Genomic DNA, 14,529 nt, shown 5'->3' on the forward strand with positions numbered 1-14,529 from the left:
GCTGGCTGGCTGGCTGGCGCTAGCTAGTTAGCGCTCCGGGGCTGGCTGGCGCTAGCTAGTTAGCGCTCCGGGGCTGGCTGGCGCTAGCTAGCTAGCGCTCCGGGGCTGGCTGGCTGGCTGGCTGGCGCTAGCTAGCTAGCGCTCCGGGGCTGGCTGGCTGGCGCTAGCTAGCTAGCGCTCCGGGGCTGGCTGGCTGGCTGGCGCTAGCTAGCTAGCGCTCCGGGGCTGGCTGGCTGGCTGGCGCTAGCTAGTTAGCGCTCCGGGGCTGGCTGGCTGGCTGGCGCTAGCTAGTTAGCGCTCCGGGGCTGGCTGGCTGGCTGGCGCTAGCTAGTTAGTGCTCCGGGGCTGGCTGGCTCAGTAAACTAGTAAATCCAGTAAAGGAAAAACTTGAGACTGAAAGGTTTTAACAGTCATCCAAATGATTGAACGTAAACATTGCTACAGTAACATACCAGCTACTGTTGTTGACATTAGCTAGCTTGCCGTCCAAAACGGCGGACACCGGGGTGTCACGTGACCCTGTGACGTCAGGTGAAATACCTCAATACGCGGTGAGGAATCTAGTCTTCTATGTAAATCTATGAGTAGAAGTGTGTGAGGTTAGGCGTCCTCCACTCCGCTCCAGTCCAGGTGGTGGCGCTAACGCGTCCAGTAGCTGCTTCTCCAACCGCCAGAAAACATTGGAGAAGAAAAAGCTGCCGCTCGCCTGAACAGCTTTAGCCCCTCGATTTATAAAAATAAAAGCACGTTATTGTGTTTGGCTCTGAGGATTTAAAACCTTGTTCTGCTTTAAAACTCTGAGGTAAGTTAAAATGAGGCTGTGTGGCCGAATTCCAAATACACCTCCACTTCACTGTTTAAGTGAACTACGTTTAGTATGAAATAATGCCATGTACATTCTATGTAGCGCACTATTTATCCACTAAGGGAGATTTGCAGTTCGGCAAACCTGTTTAGATGTTGAAAGTAGTTTTAAATAATTTTAACTTCAAGTCTGTTTCTATCAAATTAAAAATATGTTTTGCTAAATAGCGACTAAATTGCGCAGGTCCGACTTTTTCTCTAAATAACGGCTATATTTCTGGGAATTTTAACATTATTTGTTTCAATAGTTGATTTATTTCTCGAAATTCCTATTTTATTTCTCGTATACTTTTTTCCCCTCGTATTTTTAGCCAATCAGGCCGGCGTCACCCTCTCTGCAGTATGTTAGGCAGAAAGCTTTACACGTTGAAAATGGATGAAATCATAGCGGACGATTTGAGGCTGAGAGAGAGAGAACTCTAACAATTAGCTCTGACAGCAACAAAACTTTAACTCAAGGCTAAAGGCCCAACTCACAAATCTCTGCATCCCGTTTTGGCTCTGGTTTTATTCTTAAAATTGTGACCAGAAGTGATTTGTATCTCCACCGCTTTAATGCTTTTTTTTTTTTCCAGGCCCCGTGTCCGAAACAACTCGCTATATAGTGAGTTCGCCATTTTGTAGTGCTATCCGAATGTATAATGAGAATTATTACACCCTATGTAGTGGACTCCTAGTATCCCACAATGCACCTCGAAAAGTAGTGTACAACCGGTGGTCACTAACCAAGCAATATATACCATCATGCATTGCGGTCGTGCGGAAAGAAAAGTTGGAAAAGCGGTTGCATAAGCCCCGTCAAGTATTGTAGATGGAATATAGCAGTAGTTTGTTTTTTCTTATGACAGTGGTTACGAGGCAAATTTATACGTTGTGGTGCGAAAATGGCCATAATATTGTAGCGTGTTGGGGTGAATGGACGGAGGAAGAAACGCATTATAAATGGACATTAAAGTACAATTAAAAATAGTAAGTGAATAGAAAATAAGCTAAAATGGAATAAGACAGATAAAATACAAAAGTTACAGTGCAGAGCGAGGAATTAATCAGAAGACTTCTTCTTTTGGCTGCTCCCGATTAGGGGTTGCCACAGCGGCTCTTTCGTCTCTATAGATAGTTTTCACTGACGTCACGGCATTCCGGGGAACGCCCCCCCCAGCTGCCATCTTGGAGGGCAAACAAAACGGACCATCGCCACTACCGGCTACGTTATCTCGGACGAATTTATGAAGTTATATAGTCAGTTTTCTGAAATAAAGATCAATGTCGGCAAAATCAAGCAAACAGAAGTATATAGATACATTAGACGACATCTCACGACAACGGTATGCAGCCAAACTGGCCTTGATTGGGGGAATTGACCCCTACGAAGTGGACAAAGATGCATTTTCAAGTGACTATGCAGGGCTGCCAAAGCCTGAAACTGCCAAAGCCTGCTCCAAAGCCTGAAACTGACTTCATCAAACTTTTAAAGGCTGTCTGATATATACAACTTTATATATTCACAGCGCACCTTTTGGCGGATGCCGCCTGAATCGCGCACATCTGGTTTTTTTTTGGGGGGGCGTTGGAGTGTCTGATTGTAATTTCAAAGTAAATTCTGTATTAAAATTACTAAATAAGCAAATCCATTACAGTCCATGAAACAGGAAGTATAAGGAAGGGAAAAAAACAGTTTAAATCGGGAAGCTGCGCACATTTGCACAGTCCTGCACACCGCTCGGGCTGCACAAATGTGCGCAGCTTCCCGATTTAAACTGTTTTTTTCTTATCCTTATACTTCCTGTTTCATGGACTGTAACGGATTTGCTTATTTAGCAATTTTAATACAGAATTTACTTTGAAATTACAATCAGACACTCCAACCCCCCCCCCCCCCCAAAAAAAAAAAAAAACTGGATCTGCGCGATTCAGGCGGCATCCACCAAAAGGCGCGCTGTTTGCATCCCAAACACAAATGAAATCATACAGAATAGACCTAAAATGTTTTTCAAAAATGACCCTTGCGAGGGGGCGTCGTGGCTCAGGTGGTTAGGGCGCCATGCCATGAATGCGGGCGACCCGGGTTCGATTCCGGCCCGAGGTCATTTCCCGATCCCTTCCCCGTCTCTCTCTCTCCCGCTCATTTCCTGTCTCTACACTGTCCTATCCAATAAAGGTGCAAAAAGCCCAAAAAATATCTTTAAAAAAAAAAAAAAAAAAAAAAAAAATGACCCTTGCGTGAGTGAAGTGACAAGTGTCAAATAGAAACGTGACAAACGAGTGATATTAAGTGTACATTACAATGTAAACGTACACTCAGCAGTTCCAGTTAGGCATTCTCCAGAGATTGTTAACATGATGTTTTGGTTTCCAAAAACAAACTTAAACACAATTGATTGTTTATTTAAACAACTTACCACTTATAAAATGATCGGAGCAGACTTTGCTGTGTTTTGGAAGGCTGATAATCCTTGCGGTTGATTCTCGCAAGCCATAGATTTCTCCTTTGTATGCTGAGTTTGTTTGCTTGCCTTCGTGCTCCCGTACAGTGGGAATTCCATAAAAGCTCCGCTTGACTTCATCATCTGACCTATTACGACAGCCGTGAATACAACAGGTGTGCACCATTGCTAGCTTTAAATAGTAGTAATGTAACTGTAAATAATATATAAATGAATGTAACTCGCGCGCTACAGTGTGTGCTCAGTGACCTGTACGGTAAGCTAGCCCTCCAGGATGGCTGCCACCAGGGAATCCCCGACTCTGTGATGTCATGTGAAAACTATCTATTGCTCCCTGTCTTCCGCATCCTTCTCTACCACACCTGACACTTTCATGTCCTCTCTCACCACATCCATGTATCTCCTCTTTGGCCTTCCTCGTTTTTGTTTGCCTGGCAGCTCCGTCCTCAACATTCTCCTTCCAACATGCTCTGCATTAGGGATGGCGAAAACTAAAAAAAAATCTTGACCGACCACCGAGCCTCATTAGCCGGTTAAAGTCCGTTAACCTATGAGTTTAAACAGGGATGCAAACAGTGCGCCTTTTGGCGGATGCCGTCTTTTTCACGGCTGAATCGTGCAGATCCGATTTTTTTTTTTTGTTGGGGGGGGGGACGTTGGAGTGTCTGAATAATTTAATCAGAGTAAATTCTGTATTAAAATTACTAAATAAGCAAATGCCCTTACAGTCCATGAAACATAGGAAGTATGAGAAGAAAACAGTAAATCAGAAAGCTGCGCACGTTTTCGCAAATGTGCGCAGCTTTCTGATTTACTGTTTTCTTCTCATACTTCCTATGTTTCATGGACTGTAACGGCATTTGCTTATTTAGTAATTTTAATACAGAATTTACTCTGATTAAATTATTCAGACACTCCAACGCCCCCCCTAAAAAAAAAAAAAAATCGGATCTGCACAATTCAGCCGTGAAAAAGTCGGCATCTGCGCCTTTAGTTTGTGTGGAGAGATCTGATCTGCAATAACATGCATTGTTGGCTACAGACCGAAACATACTTTCAGAATGCACTGGCCAAGGCAGGACTAAAATCGATGTGCCTTCTAATTAGCCTAGTAAACTAGACCCACCCGCCTAGCGGCCAAAAAGATTTTTGCCTAGCGAGTGGGTCTAGCCTCGCACCATATAAACAAAAACACCCCGGGCATCAAATCGTGCCCGCCAATCACAACGCAAGGTTTTTGTTTGGATTCTTTGGGCGGGCTTTTGCAGGAGTGACGACAAAGCTGCGCGACGCTGGAGAAAGCACAGCAGGAAAGATGGCTACGGGCTAGTGAACAGCGCGCGTTTGACTCCGCTTTGGAATCAGTTTTAGAAGAATTAGACTTGGAGTTTTCGTTGAAACATGAGCAGGAAGAGGCTCTCCGCTCATTCCTTTTCAAGAAGGACGTTTTCGCTGTTTTGCCGACCGGCTATGGCAAAAGTCTGATCTACCAGCTGGCTCCGCTCGTAGCCAAAAGGATGGGGCTAGTTTGTGCAGTACAAAGAATTAATAAACAGCTTTGAAACATTACTTTTTGATTGTTTCTTATTTTCCCGTTATTTTAAATTTAAGGGAAATTATTTCACCAAACACCACTAAATAAAAACTCTCAAAAACAGTTTAAGCAAACCCTTGAAAAACACTTGGAAAAAAAATGTGTATGTTAAGTATGTGGTACAGACTCCAAACTTGTGGTCATCTCCAAACCTCTTAATATCTAGAACCTGTTTATTAATTAATACGCATTTTGAAAAATTATTTATTTCAAGGCCTCCCCCACTGCTTTCTGTCACTCTGACTACGTCACAGTCACTGTTGCGCTGATTGGTCAGAGCGTTGGCCTATACGCACAGAGACAGTTTGAAAGACAGCGGTTTGTTCCTCCTACCCCCTTCGGAAATGTCTACGGATCGAGGCCAGACTAAATATTCACATTTAGTCTGGCTTGCCAGGCTACCTTCTAATAATAATAATAAAAAAAAAACCAGAATAGTAATTTGTATGCTAAAAAGCCTGTGTCTACACTTTTCTTTCGCCGAGTAGGGCAGGACATGACTGAATGGGTGTTTCTGATTTGTCAGCTGTCTTCAACTGGGGTGGGAGGGTGGGACATGACTGAATGGGTGTTTCTGATTTGTCAGCTGTCGTCCTTACACCGCATGGCATGCCCCAAGCGTTTACAACACAGAATTCCAGGTTCTCCGCTCCAAAATCGGCAGCTTCAAAATGATTGATTTTTTTTTTTTTAACCGACAACCAAAAAAAAAAATTAACCGGTTGATGCTGATTCGGTCAACCATCGGTCAAACGGTCATCGGTTAACATCCCTACTCTGCATCTCTTCTCAAATTAATTAGAAGCCTCAAATGTGAATTAATAAAAGGCTGAAAGAATTGAAAGATGCAGAGGACACAAAATATTTTGTATTTATTAATGTGGGAAATACACTCAGTATAATATGGATCTATCACAAAAATACATGCATGTGTTTTTATTTAAAAAAACCCATCAGCTGACTAACCTGGCATGTTTGAATTGTGTGACAATAATGACGTAAATAACGGCGTGGCGGAGTAGTGTCTGAAAGCGTTTTTTCATTTTACCAATGAGCTCACTATACAGTCCTCTATATAGAATTCCCTAGATAGTAATGGTGATGATACACGGGGCAACTTTTTGGGCAATGTTGCCGAGCAATGTTGCTGGGCAATTGCGTTTTGACTCTTTTCTATTGAGATTGGGCAACATTGCTTCTTTCTGAATGGTTTTGATAATCTCTGGCAACTTTTTGAGATAAGCCAATCAGAACGCGAGTATCGAGTCATGTGACCTCCGGTGAGGTTCGGATCAGAAATTTCAAACAAATATGGCGGCCGCTCAGTGTCGAGTGAAGAGATGGAGAGACTCCTCATCTGTTTTTACGCCGGTAAGTTGTTATTTTAATATTCTATATGGAGGAATTTACCTCACCAAAGCTCTAAAAAACAACAGACAGCTTGATTAAATGGTCACAGCAAAAATTAAGACATCGATTTTTTTTTTTTAGCTAACTGTAAACTGCCGTTGCTAACTGTTGTTGCCCTGAAAAGTTGCCCTGTGTCTCACCTAGTTGCCCGTTGCCAGCAACATTGCTCGGCAACATTGCCCAAAAAGTTGCCCCGTGTATCATCACCATAAGTAGGGAGTAGTGAATGAGTGATTTCGGACACAGCTAGGATGTTGGTCTGCTTGCTCCTATTCTTTATCCACCATGCTGTCTTCTGTTTATGAAATAAGTTGCACTTCTAAGACGTGTAGATTGTCCACTGAGGGTCATCCTAATCATGTTGTAACTGATCATGCATTAGCTTATGGTGATGATACACGGGGCAACTTTTTGGGCAATGTTGCTGGGCAATTGCGTTTTGACTCTTTTCTATTGAGATTGGGCAACATTGTTTCTTTCTGAATGGTTTTGATAATCTCTGGCAACTTTTTGAGATAAGCCAATCAGAACGCGAGTATCGAGTCATGTGACCTCCGGTGAGGTTCGGATCAGAAATTTCAAACAAATATGGCGGCCGCTCAGTGTCAGTGGAGTGAAGAGATGGAGAGACTCCTCATCTGTTTTTACGCCAGTAAGTTATTTTAATATTCTATATGGAGGAATTTACCTCACCAAAGCTCTAAAAAAACAACAGACAGCTTGATTAAATGGTCACAGCAAAAATTAAGACATCGATTTTTTTTTTTTTAGCTAACTGTAAACTGCCATTGCTAACTGTTGTTGCCCATTGTTAGTTGCCCTGAAAAGTTGCCCTGTGTCTCACCTAGTTGCCCGTTGCCAGCAACATTGCTCGGCAACATTGCCCAAAAAGTTGCCCCATGTATCATCACCTTTAGTTCATATGGAGTAGGAAAGTTTGGACAGCATTGTTATTACCTCTGCCAAGGAGTTTGTGTTTTTGGTATAGTTCTTTGTCGAATCAAGTCAGTTAATTTGTATAATGCTTTTAACAACTGAGTGTGGCAATATAGCTTTACAGATTTTTAAATATATGAATTAATGAATGTATCCCTAATGAGCAAGCCTGAGGTGACGATGGCAAGGAAAAACTCCCTGAGATGACACGATGAAGAAAGCTCAAAATGGAACCCATCCTCATCTAAGTGATGACAAATCACATGATTATAAATAACTCACGTCTGTAAGTGTCCTGTATGGTCAAAAATGCAATTGTGTAACCAAGAAATTCATTATAGTTTTAACATGAAGTCTATTTTGTTGAAAATATCAACTGTTTATTGATGGAGACCTGAATACAAAACTGTCTGCAAAACAGTTTTGTACTCAAGTCTTCATCAATAAACAGTTGATATCTTCAAGAAAATCTGCCGTGCAAAGGCAAAAGGCAGTAACTGCATTTTTGGTCAAATTGAACTGCTTTCAAATTTGACCCAGACCACCTATCAACATGACCACCTGCCAGTCAAAACTTTACAAATAGATATTACACTTGGGGATACATTTCTTTGGAAATAATATCTTTAAAACAGAACCCTTAAAGACAAAAGTCCATTTTTCTCAGTTTGCACATTTTGCAGTTACTGCCTTTTGCCTTGGCACGGCAGAGCTGCAGTCCCGAAGTGTATATTTAGACTCAGGGCTCGACATTAGCGGTAGTCCAATTGTCTGGGCTGACCAAATGTTTGGTCCAGACAAGTCAAATCCGCATCTGCCTGTCAGATGGGACGAGTAGAATATTTGTTGACCATCGCCATTTTTATAGTAATTATTCAAGCATTACATCAAGTTCCAACAAAACTAGTTCAATCACCTTGATCTGGCTGCGTTATTGTTTGTGAAATTCCAGGGAAACCAAGTACAGCATGTGCATATGTAAAAATAACCATGTTTTAATATCCAATTTATTATTAGATTATAGATTATTAGACTTTGAATTCATCAAAATTGATGAAATGATCAAATACCTCAATTAAATCAACATCTGAGGTGAATTTTCATTTAATTTTGGCATTCATTGTATTTTTCTTTTATATAATACACATTAACCATCATAAATGTTGTAAAATATTTTGCAGGAATTTTATTAGAGATGCACCGATTGCAATTTTTTGGGCAGATTCCGATTTACGATTTTCCATGGAGTGTGACCTGCCGATACCGATTTTGGCCGATTCTGATTTTATTTTTTCAAACCACTTCACAGCACACACACAGACTATTTTTTCTTTTTATCTTTTCTTTAATGGAACATTCTGCCAGATTTTCAGTAATAAATTTTCAACACCTCAAAGGTTGAAAACAAAAAGACATTGTTCTTTGTAAAATCTTTCTTCATGTTTGGTATTAACATATTAATTCCTGAAATAGGAAATTCACACAAACATTTTTTCTTTTCCCATCCAATATCTGGCACAAAAGCAACTTCCCCCTCATATATTATTTGCCTACTGCTATGGAACACACTTTCATAAGCCTATTTAGATCTGAAAACGTATGCCTTATGGAACAACCCATTTCTTCATTCAGTATCAAAATACAAAAATAATTTCCAGTCATACTTATACCATAGTCATTCTATCATCTTTGTCAAATGTGTATTTGTAGAGTAATTTCCAATGGAATCAAGTGCAACCAAAGTTGTAAAACAAACAAAAAGACATTTTTTTTTTCTCTCTCTCTTTGTACAAATCTAACTAGATGTTTGGTAATGGGCTAACGTATTAATTCCTGTAATGGGAAATTCACACAACCACAAACATTTTCTTCTTTTCACATCCAATACCTGGCACAAAAAAAAATCACTATATTTGGATATATTGCTTTGGAACACTCTTTCATATTTAGGTCTGAAAACTTAACCCTTATGGAACAGCCCTTTTCTTCTTCCCACATTCAGTAACAAAACATACAAAAATAATTTTCAGTCATACTGCCATATGCCATTATATCATATTTGACAAATGTGTATTTGTATGGTCTTTTTCAATGAAAACAGGTGATACACTTGCCATATAAGGATATACAATTAACAAATAAAAATAAATAGGTGAAACTTAAAGACAGGTGTTCTTTGTTAATGGCGCACGCGCGCCGGAGCTCGTTAGGCGCGCAGGACTGACACTGTTCTGCGCAAGCGCAACACAATCGCACTAGAAAGCATGTTCAAGCTGCCAGTGTAGCTGCAGTCTTTTTAGTTGCGAATTACGAGTATTACCACCAGGGCTCGAAATTAACTTTTTTTCTTTGTGTCCCCCAGTGGTCCCGAATTCTGTGTTGTATTGTCCCGAATGGAAGCAATAGTGTCCCCATTTTTTTCCTCTCTGAAATAACCAGTGGTTAATATTATCATATGAAGTTACTATTATATTTGTAACTATGCGATTTTGAACCCTTTATATCATTTTTACAATAAGTCACAAAACACAAGTGACACATGTCCAATACATCATCTACTTCAAAATTACAGTTATTGCATTTTCAGTTTATTAAACTTTGGCGATCTCACTGTATGAATAGATACCCGTTTATTTAAAAGGGGCCAACTAGCTCATTCAGAAAATGTTTCAACTCACTACATCTGCAGTACACTTTAGTTGAAAATAAGACCCCTTTTATGTTTGTTTCATCTACTTATACCTTGAATATCTGTTGGCATATATAAGGCCAACTTATCATTTTCACCATTACCGTTATCCATTTTTATGTAATATACCTGTTGCCCCATTCAGAGATGTTTTGAAAGCCATCAGCCATACCATCAATGGATGAAATGCACACCCATGTTGCAAGCAGTACAATAGAAGGTTTGACCCAAAAAACGAAATATTTTAATCCAGTCTACAGTGTAAAATAAAGGAAAAACGCCATCCAATCATATCGAGGTACCACCTCAAAATGATTGGATACTGACACGTCAATCAGACTGAAGCCCGCGAGCAGCCCGGCCCTTGTGTGTGTGTGTGAGAGCGAGCAGAGTGTCACACAGAGCGCAGGATTCTCTCAGTGCGCTCCTTCCAAACAACGGGGATTTACACGAAAACGGAAGGAGATATTCACAAAATTCTTTCACAGTGAGCGCCACAAGGCTCTCCTGAACACACGGATGTAATTTTTTTTGTCTGTAGTGTAAAAAATGAGGTCACTAGAGCGAGTTAAAAACGAGTGACTTTTCTGCCACGTTTATAATGGGAGTCTATGGGGCTGCGCGGCTGTGCTCTCGTTACTTTCAGGCTTCTCATTCAAAAACAGTAAATCCTATCGCTCAGGTAGACACATTGTGTGAATCAGGACAAGTGTGGCTACTACTTTTGAGAAAATTGTGTGTGTGGAGTGAAAATTGGGGCTGAAAACACAGTTTAAATGAGAAAGTTTGAGCTATTTTTCCAAGCTCTCTACACTCTAACTTAACGAGCTCCACTAGTGTGTAACGCAATAGACACCCATTATAAAGCCTGACTTTCTCAGGCTTTATAAGGGGGAGGGGGGTGGAGACGCGGGGGGTGGGAGTGTTTCTTTTCAAAATATGGCTTGCGGGAACCGTTATTCCAAAATCTTGTACTGCACCTTTAATGTAGAACTTTTTTTCTAGATCTATTTTTTTCCATTGTCCCGGGATTGTCCCAGATATGATAATTTTGTGTCCCGATGACATTTTTTATGGTCCCCGGGACATCGGGACACCGTTAGTTTCGAGCGCTGATTACCACTTTCATCTCTATGTGATACACAAGTTTTGATCGGCAGAAAATCGGCATATTTTAATTTTGACCGGCCGTTTGCCGGTCATGGCCAATCACGTGAAAATCAGCCGATTCCTATCGGCAGCCGGTCAATCGGTGCATCTCTGAATTTTATGATAGTGCTGAATTCACTTACAGTTTGTTTTCATTCACAGTGTGATTCTGTCCCCCTGATCATGTCCAACTTGTTTTCTTTCAGTTTAATTTCTTTAATTTATACTTCACGTTTTACTGGATGAATCAAGATTTAACTTTATTTCCTCCAGAAGCTTTGAATTTGGGTGAGTCTAACTCTTTAAACTGCAGGTGAGGTAATGGGTTATAACACTATATGCACCATAATGAGACATTGGATCGTTTCTCTTTGTTGCAGTTAAAGTTTGAGTTTTATTGAAAAATTATAGATCATTAAAGCATAATGATTATCATAACTATACCTGCTTTTTGATAAACTTTGTTAACCACCATCAGTAAGCACATGTTGATTGGAGACAGATGTATATGCAGGAAGAGTGTCTTTATTATAAGAGAAACAAACAGGTATATAGTCCAAAACGGCAGGCTGAATCAATAACAATAAACAGGCAACAGGGTCAAGCGAGGCACAAACAGACTAAACTGGGCCGGACAAGGTCAGAAACCAAAACATAGAAACGAGAGCCTATTTCTGTGAAGGTTCTCAGTCATCCAGGTCATCGTAAACCATAGGTGCTAAAGAAGGCAACTGGACTTGCTTGAAATCCTGGAAGACCTCTCATCCGAAAGGCTTCCTCAGTTCTGTCTGACTAGTGGGGAGTTCCAGGTATTTATCCTCTAGTGGATCAAAAGCAACCCTAAAGAGAGTTGTTGAGGTCACATGGGTTGTTGACACTCTGTGGGTATTAAAGCATATACGCAGAACCATAGCCTCACTTTTTGTTTATAAATGCCTTGAGTCCTCAAGAATGGCACAGGAATAGTTTTAAGCGTTAATAGTAAATCTAATATAGTAATTTTTACAATTTAAAATGATTCATATAGGTAGCGGTCTGAGTGAATGACCTTGTCGTCCGTGATGTCACAGCAGGAAGATGTGTTGATGTGTTTTGCTGGCGGATGCAGCAACATGACAGAAGGTGGACTTGCGTTGCATTCATGGCCCAAGAATGTTCAAACTGCAAAGATTTGGACGCGTTTTGTGAGTAGTTCACGGGCACATTGGGCACCTACGAAGTTGTCTCTCCTCTCCTCTGCTCTGCACATTTTACTGAAGAATCGTAAGAGACCTATGATCTGTTGAGGAGTGTTGGCTATAAGCCTGTATTGAAAGAGGGTGCAGTACCAACAGTTAAAGGAAAATAAAACTATAAGAAAAGGACGAAAGTAAGTTCAGTTGCACCAGTTCTCCCGGAGTGTGAGCTGAGGGTTGTTGCGAAAACCCGGGATGGAACGGGACATATTATTGCTCGGGCAGTGACCTCCCTGCGGTTGTGTGCTAAAACCGGTGACGTCCTGTCCCGGGTTTTAGTAATTGCCTGAGCCGAGCAGTAATGGTAGAGTACTCAGTGTGGAGAAAATGGAGAATGAGTGGACCAGCTGTCTGATTTCTCTGCTGGATATGCTTGCCTCAGCAGCAATATCTTGCCCTGACGTGGAAGAAGGGAATGAACGTAGAACTGAACAAACAACTGAAAGTCAGATTGTTTCAGAACAATTGGCCACAAGATCAGCCTTCAAGAAGCGAGATCACAAACGGGTAAGCTGCGACTCTCATTTGTTTACCTGCATTTCGATTAACACGTAACTTGTATTGTGTTTAAGTTACTGGTATAAAATTATATAATTTGCTTCAGAATGTGATTCTCAGTTCATCTGAGTATTTAATTAGTCTTTTACATTTTATCAGTGAAAATACATGCATGCATGTTTCACAAGTTATAACACACATCCTGTTTTTTTTAATGAGAGTCAACCCACAATCAATGAAGTCAAATCAGTCTTAGTTGAGCAAGTCAGTAATGGTATTTCTTATTTTCACCATAAATTTTTATTGATATGACTTTGGCCTACCCCTCTTAGAACTGCCACCTTATTGTGGTGGAGGGGTTTGTGTGCTTGAATGATCCTAGGAGCCATGTTGTCGGGGCATTACGTCCCTGTTAGAGTCTCCCAAGGCAGACAGGTCCTAGGTGACAGGCCAGACCAAGAGCAGTTCACCAAAACCCCTTATGGATAACAATCTATCAAGGACTGTGACGTCGCCCGGTATGGTGCAGCTGGGGCCCCACCCTGGAGCCAGGCTCGGGGTTGGGGCTCGTATGCGAGCGCTTGGTGGCTGGGCCTTTGCCCACAGGGCCCGGCCGGGCTCAGCCCTAAGCGGTGATGTGGACCCGATCTCCTGTGGGTTCACCACCAACAGAGGTAGCCATAGGGGGCTGGTGCAGTGTGGATTGGGCGGCAGTCAAAGGCAGGGGCCTCGACGACCTGATCCCCGAACACAGCGGCTAGCTGTTGGGACATGGAATGTCACTTCGCTGGGGGGGGAAAGAGCCTGAGCTTGTGCGGGAGGTTGAGAGGTACTGGCGAGAGATAGTCGGGCTCACCTCCACGCACAGCTTGGGCTCCGGAACCCAGCTCCTCGAGAGGGGCTGGACTCTCCACTTCTCTGGAGTTGCCCATGGTGAGCGGTGGCGGGCTGGTGTGGGCTTGCTTATAGCTCCCCAGCTCAGCCGCCATGTGTTGGAGTTTACCCCAGTGAACGAGAGGGTCGCCTCTCTGCGCCTTCGGGTCGGGGAGAGGGCTCTTGCTGTTGTTTGTGCCTACGGGCCAAATAGCAGTATAGAGTATCCGGCCTTCTTGGAGTCCCTGGGAGAGATACTGAGAGGTGCTCAGACTGGGGACTCCATTGTTCTACTGGGGGACTTCAACGCTCACGTGGGTGACGACAGTGACACCTGGAGAGCCGTGATTGGGAGGAACGGCCTCCCCGATCTGAACCCTAGTGGTGTTTTGTTATTGGACTTCTGTGCTAGTCACAGTTTGTTCATAACGAACACCATGTTCGAGCATAGGGGTGTCCATAAGTGCACGTGGCACCAGGACACCTTGGGTCGGAGGTCGATGATTGACTTTGTCGTTTCATTGGATCTCCGGCCCTATGTCTTGGACACTCGGGTGAAGAGAGGGGCTGAGCTGTCAACTGATCACCACCTGGTGGTGAGTTGGATCCACAGGCGGAGGAGGAAGCTGGACAGACCTGGCAGGCCCAAACGTATGGTGAGGGTCTGCTGGGAACGTCTGGCCGAGCACTCTGTCGGGGAAGTCTTTAACTCCCAACTCCGGGAGAGCTTCTCCCAGCTTCCGAGGGAGGCGGCGGACATTTGAGTCTGAATGGACCATGTTCTCTGCCTCCATTGTAGACGCGGATGTTCGGCGCTGTGGCCACAAGGTCTCTGGT

At 42.5% G+C, this 14,529-nt stretch overlaps 1 protein-coding gene across 10 annotated transcripts in view; it reads left to right on the plus strand.

The window, feature by feature from the left end:
• Nucleotides 1-678: 678 nt before the first annotated feature.
• The window catches only part of LOC132889818 (zinc finger protein ZFP2-like), a 101,776-nt gene continuing 87,925 nt past the window's right edge, over nt 679-14,529 (plus strand). For 4 of the 10 annotated variants that reach the window (XM_060926677.1, XM_060926680.1, XM_060926672.1 and 1 more), the window contains exon 1: nt 679-802. The gene's annotated coding sequence lies outside the window, so the exon portion shown is untranslated. Of the gene's footprint in view, nt 803-7,416; nt 7,535-11,342; nt 11,375-12,703; nt 12,829-14,529 lie in introns of those variants that run through there. The other 6 variants (XM_060926679.1, XM_060926674.1, XM_060926675.1 and 3 more) reach the window with 5 other exon arrangements.

The sequence above is a fragment of the Neoarius graeffei genome, chromosome 7, assembly GCF_027579695.1.
Source record: "Neoarius graeffei isolate fNeoGra1 chromosome 7, fNeoGra1.pri, whole genome shotgun sequence".
Taxonomy (NCBI): Eukaryota; Metazoa; Chordata; class Actinopteri; order Siluriformes; family Ariidae; genus Neoarius; species Neoarius graeffei.